The sequence below is a fragment of the Lactuca saligna genome, chromosome 4 (assembly GCF_052625555.1).
Source record: "Lactuca saligna cultivar CGN05327 chromosome 4, ASM5262555v1, whole genome shotgun sequence".
NCBI lineage: Eukaryota > Viridiplantae > Streptophyta > Magnoliopsida > Asterales > Asteraceae > Lactuca > Lactuca saligna.
The window spans coordinates 288,446,090-288,452,055 of NC_136420.1; the positions used below are offsets into that span (position 1 = coordinate 288,446,090).

The 5,966-nt window shown below is 34.1% G+C and overlaps 1 long non-coding RNA gene across 2 annotated transcripts; it reads left to right on the plus strand.

The window, feature by feature from the left end:
• The first annotated feature begins 833 nt into the window (after positions 1-833).
• LOC145043761 (uncharacterized) lies at positions 834-5,562 on the plus strand. Of its 2 annotated transcripts, XR_013681136.1 has the most exons (6): positions 834-997; positions 1,142-2,160; positions 2,245-2,716; positions 2,805-3,355; positions 4,817-5,066; positions 5,156-5,562. It is a non-coding gene; the product is annotated as an uncharacterized LOC145043761 (long non-coding RNA). The 2 variants fall into 2 exon arrangements; XR_013681135.1 differs by having other exon boundaries at positions 834-2,160.
• Positions 5,563-5,966: the final 404 nt, after the last annotated feature.

A 5,966-nucleotide genomic window follows, 5' to 3' on the forward strand; every position in this document is an offset into this window, starting at 1 on the left:
CTTTTAAGCAATAGAGGCGACATGCCGTCGCTAAGAGCGTCAATCCGTGTGACTATCCTAGAAGAGATCGTGACCCTTCATTTTCTCCAGATCGGACGACGTACAACCACATAGAAAAGGCACGTGTTTTTTTTTTTTCCCTCCAACACTTCCCTAAAGTCGGCCCAAAAGAGTTCACAGCAAAAGGTGTCGTTTCTTTTGTTCTTGTCTTCGTCCCAGATCACCATTACTGCAACCACTTAATTTCTCTACACCATCTTCAGCGACTACACGACTTCACCGACAAGTAGCGGGGATTATCACTGGTTGGTGACTAGACCTGTTCACTGGTAGCGTCACTTCCCTCCACTCCCACTCACCTCGCTGGAAAAACGTCGCTCGACACCGGACAACAAAAACAATGCTTTTCTGGCCATCTCCGACGACATTAAGGTACTCAAAAATTTTCCTTTACCTTTCTCTTTCTATTATGGCCTTAAAATCGAATATAATTTCATCAATTTTGATGTTTCCTGCAACATACCACCACCGCCACAATGCCTTGTTTTTCGGCGACCACCACCGTCACAACACATCGGATTTTTCATTTCTCTGGCGACAGGTGCATTTTTTCGGCCACATTTGACTGTGTATGCATGTTTTTGTATTTGGTAGTGCATAATGTCAATATATGTGTGTTTGTATTATATATACTATTAATTGACAAAAAAATGGTGAACAGGAGTCTTTCGTGATTTGGAATTCTGCCACATAGGTATTTTGATTCACAATTTGACCACCAAAGTTATACACTTTCTCTTTTCGTCCTATGACACCGGCTTCTTTAGCTAATCAAAACGCCACCTCCATTCACCTACGTCCTCTTCTTCAACAAAAAAAAAAACCAAACCCCCGATGTTAAATTCTACCACTTTCTCTGATACCACATGCCTCCTCTGCTGCTTCTCCAGCGGTCGTCGTCTCCGGCGGAACTGAATTCCAGTCCTCCTCTGGTGAGGTCGGCGTCTCCGTTCTCCCTCTATTTCCCTCCACCGCCATTGCGCTTTTCATCAGGAAGCCTTCCATGCATAAGCCCCTTCCAGTCGTTCCTTTTTCTTACTTTCAAAATAATCCACCTACTATTTCCTTTTCTTTATTCCAGACGAGAAAGATGATGATGCCAACAAATGCGTCACTGCTGCTGGTGGTAAGTGACGGCGTCACCGGAGTGCAGGAATAGCGACCAATTCCTACACTGATTGAACCATCTATTTTCCCGATTTTGGCATCCGACTTCTTCCGTAAATACAGGTGCCGTTTTCAGATAATAAGTTGCAACTGATTTGGTTTATTTTTTTTCTCTATCACTTTTTGTTCCTCTTATATGTTTCTGTGTGAGAGATTTCATTTAATCCATGATGCTCTAATTGATTAATTCTCCAACACGCAAATGGGAAACTTAATTTTTGGCTGGGATTGTTACATTTGTCGTTTTTATTATGCATAACAAGTGTTTGATAAATGTCTCAACACTTAAATTTGGTCAATTGGTGAAGATAGTCACAGTCAGGCGGTTTAATTTCTGCACTTGATTGGTAAATTTTAACATGAAAGTTGACTTAAATATTTATTTTTGCTATTGAAATCACCATTTCATATCTTGATTGAGCCCCGATTAGTTACTTTTCCTAAAATTCAGATGCTGTTATCAAATGGTACATGAGACCAAGCTGTTGTTTCCAGTGTGGCATCCACTGGTAAGATTTGTTCACATCTGCTTGAACCTGATACAAAAACCAATCAATTTTTACAAAATTCAAGGTTAATGGATTAATTTTAGTAATAAAACATGAATACTCATAGCATGAACTGGCAATTTCCTCAAGGCATCTATAGCACCCCTTGTGTCATTATGCTCCCAAAATTGTCGTACCACCTGTAATGTAAATGTAGTAAGTCCATGAGAATTGAGAAGTAAATTCGTTTTAACTCTTTAAACATCATTGTATGGATTATTCTGAAAATGTCAACAAGACCCGGATCGGATTATGATTGGAAACTGAATCGGTTTCCTTGAATGAAAGATTAAGAGATTTTTGAGATTGTTAAAGATGATGGAGGTGATTGCATCCAGAACAGGGCACGCCGATAATTTAGCTTCAAGAAAAGCCCAACAAGCAGGTATATATAAAATTTTATATTTTCTAATATCAATTTTGTTCTATCATAGCAATCGAATGTCCCATTAACTTATGGTTTTTATAGTTTTTTCGTAGCTTTGAGGAGGTCTCAAGCTACATATTGGCTTGGGAAGTTGCCGAAGGCAGATGGTCTGAAAAATCATCCACCAAAAATCAGCTCCAGATCCAAAATTTGGGCTCAAAAAACCATCCACTAAGTTTGTAACTTTATAGTTATTTTAAAACGTATGCCAAGTGTTCGATGAATTGCTCAAACGAAACATACATCACAAAAAATGAACCGATGGTTTCTTTCCTTCACCTTTCTCAAGTATATGTATTTATTTTAATATTTTTACCACTTCATCACAGGAAATGGAGACTTTACGTTCAAAAACAGTCTTCCATAGAACCACATGTACAAACGACTGATAAATATAAAAGTATTGGTGAGTAGTCAACTAATTTGGAAGAATATATCCATCCAACGCTTACAATATTGCTACATAATATACCTGAGAGTTCTTGGAGTTTATGAGAGAAGATCCAAATGGAGGGTACTCTTTCTGTATCTGTAGTTAATACCCAACATCAATTTCTTTTAGCATACTCATTTGCATATGTTGTTATTTTTTCACTTAACAGCTCATACAGGAGTCGAAATCTGGAGAATTGAAAACTTTCAACTATTCTTTTGCCCAAATCAAAGTATGGTATATTCTTTATGGGTGATTCATACGTCGTGTTTCTGGTTTGTTAATAAGCATACCAACTTATCATTGGGGATTAGGTTGTTTTCCTAAGAATGGTTTGATGTTTACAACTTTTTGATGTTTACTTCAGGTTGCTTTTCTGAAATTTCCAGGCACTTGCTTTGCCAAAGGTTGAAGTTTGTAAAAATAAATTTTGTAGTTGTTTCCTATAATAATGATTTCTAAATGACCAATGTCATAAAATTTGTTGTTCATTCTATTCTAATTTCATGATTTAACCTTATTAGATATAACTTGGTATCTTGAGAACATGAGGTACTAATTTTTTTTTTTATCGATCATGTTTTTAAGTGTTTTTTACTTTTTTCTTTAACTAAAAGGGCGCTCTTCATTATTTTCAGGATTTCATAGATGCAATAAAGTTTCATGGTATATGTCTATTTGGATTTCAACAAATCTCTGTTGGGATGATCTTCGTGTTTGGTACCTCACTCACTTTCAAAACTTATTCTTGGAGAGTAAATTACAATTTTGTCTTGTCCCTAACTTTGTTAAAAATCTTAGTTTTGGTTCCAAGTAGCTGCTACAATTCATTACGGAATTTGTGCTATCTTTGGTTTCTTTAGCCAATATTCTATAAAACTTAGTGATTTTTATTATTAAGGAACGGATAAAGAGTAACAAATCCAACAATCTTTTTATTAAATTTCGTCATTTTAACAATTACCCATTTTCAGAATTTCGTATAAGCAACCAAACGGGTGGTATGTTTGGTTTTGGGTCAACATATAACTGTATATCGTAAATACCAGTTAGTATATAACCAAGTATAGGTTTATTAACCACAGTTTCATATATGATAAGGACAATGATTCGGCTAATATTGATAATATTAGTTTTCTTTATTAAACATATTTAATCTAAATTAAATATAAGTTGTTGAGTGTTTTTATGTGATAAATGATAGTTTGAACTCCCTGTGATGGCTATCATCTCGGTTCATCCATATGTAATGAAGAATTAGGGCATACAGGTATTCTCAGAAGGGTTAAATTGTAAATTTCACACATAATTAATCGTTTCTTATTCAACATCACTTTTAAACATAAGGGTAAAGTAGTCATTTACTCTAATCAAAAGGGTGAAATGGTTGCTCCTTCACATAAATAGTAATTTTTTATTCTGTAGATGGCTTTCTCCTATCCAATTCAACTTATGATAATTTTGCCCCAGGTGTTACTTTGGTGAAATTCAACATTTGTGGATATTACTTTGCAAAATCAATTATATTATAGCAATATGATCCAATTACAAAGCAAAATTTGTTTTTATTTGATTTTATATACACACATCTATAACAAAAAGAACACCGTCTGTCCCACATGAAGCCTTCTTGATTATTGGGTAAATAAAAAAACACTATGAAATATTAATTTATTAATCGGTGTCATTGGACTCATCGAATGCTCATCTCTTTCGTAAGGTTAGCAGTCACTTATTGGTAGTAGTCTAGCGGAAGCAAGTATCGGATGTCCTTGAAGGGACGTCTAGCGGAACCAATTAAACCCTATGAGATTATTCTCTGCTTTATGAGTCATAATAAAAGTTTTCAGATTTCATATTTTGCATGAACAGTTACAAAGAAATGCTTGGTAAGGTGACTTTTTTTTTTCCAAAGCATAAACAGTTAGAAACAATCTGTTTTCTTTTTATTTAAGTTAAAAAGGCATCTCAAGTTTTATTTTTTCATCAATTTTATTAATGTTTAATTATTCTTTTGTCTTACTTTCATCTTCTTTTTAATCAAAGAAGCGTACCACTTGTGTTCAAATTTTTGTGATTCTGCCTTTTCATCATAGTCCTTTGGATGAGCTAATAGTCCTTTTAGTGTGATTTGAGATTCACTAATACTTTTTGCTATTTCTGTTTTTTATCTTTTTGCAGGTCATATACTTTGTATTTTGACTGCGATGTTTAACCATCATGAAAGCCCCTTTTAAAAATCACACTTAAGCCAACCTAATCTGTTTTAAAGTTTCTTCCCTCATGTAAACTTCCGCTATCTATATTTTGAGAAAAATGCACATACACATGTGACTGAACAACTTCTTTAAGAGAGTTTTGCAAGTACAGGTCCTTTTGAAAGCTGTAAACTCATAAGAAAAGACAAGGTGTCTATTTGACTACTTTCTAGGTATTCTTTTCAAGAAATTGTAAATAAGATTTTTATAACTGTGAAGCATATTTGAAAGCAATCTAACAAATTAGTTGGAATGGTTATAGGAAACGAATGAGAAGAAGTTGAATTTGGGAAACTGATCTATCAATGATAAAATTTGATCAAAATCGTGTGGCACAAAGGAACTTGAACACCATTCTAAATTCAACCCAAGCCCCGATTCCAAACCCAAACCATGATTCCAATCCGGTCTCATACTTCCCTTACGAAGACCGCAATTGGGACAATAATCTTTTGTCAGCTGTAGTGAGACCCAAGAAAAGCTCGAAAAATGTTGCGTTTATAAACACATTATAGTATGTTGTATGATATGGTGCAACTTGAAATAAGGAAAAAAAAGGAAACACAACGCCAACGGCACATGTAATTCCCCTCTAGTTTATATTAAATGCATAATTTTTCACACATGATTTTACGGTTTTTTTTTGTATGATTATGTAGCTTTTTTGTACGGTTATTCTTTGATTTAGTTTTTTAGTGATCAAAGTATATATATGTATTTGGTAGTGAATTGATCAAAAATTGTTCATATGTTTTTTATATGATTTTTCCTTGATTTAGGTTTTTATTATCAAGTATGAAATTAGTAGTATGTAAAATGTGAATTTGGTATTTGGTATGTGTATATATATGTAAAATGTATATTTGGTATTTGGGCAAGTATACAAATATTTCATTCGGCAGGATGGGAGCTATATGTGGTGTGACATCGCTATCGATAAAGACACATGGAAATAACTTTCTGGACCTAAAAGAGTTGGCATGTTCCAGTATCTTTCCATAAATTATTTATAAAGTTATATTTAATATGTTTAATTTTGAATTATTTTTAACTTCTCTATTTTTTTTGTAGAC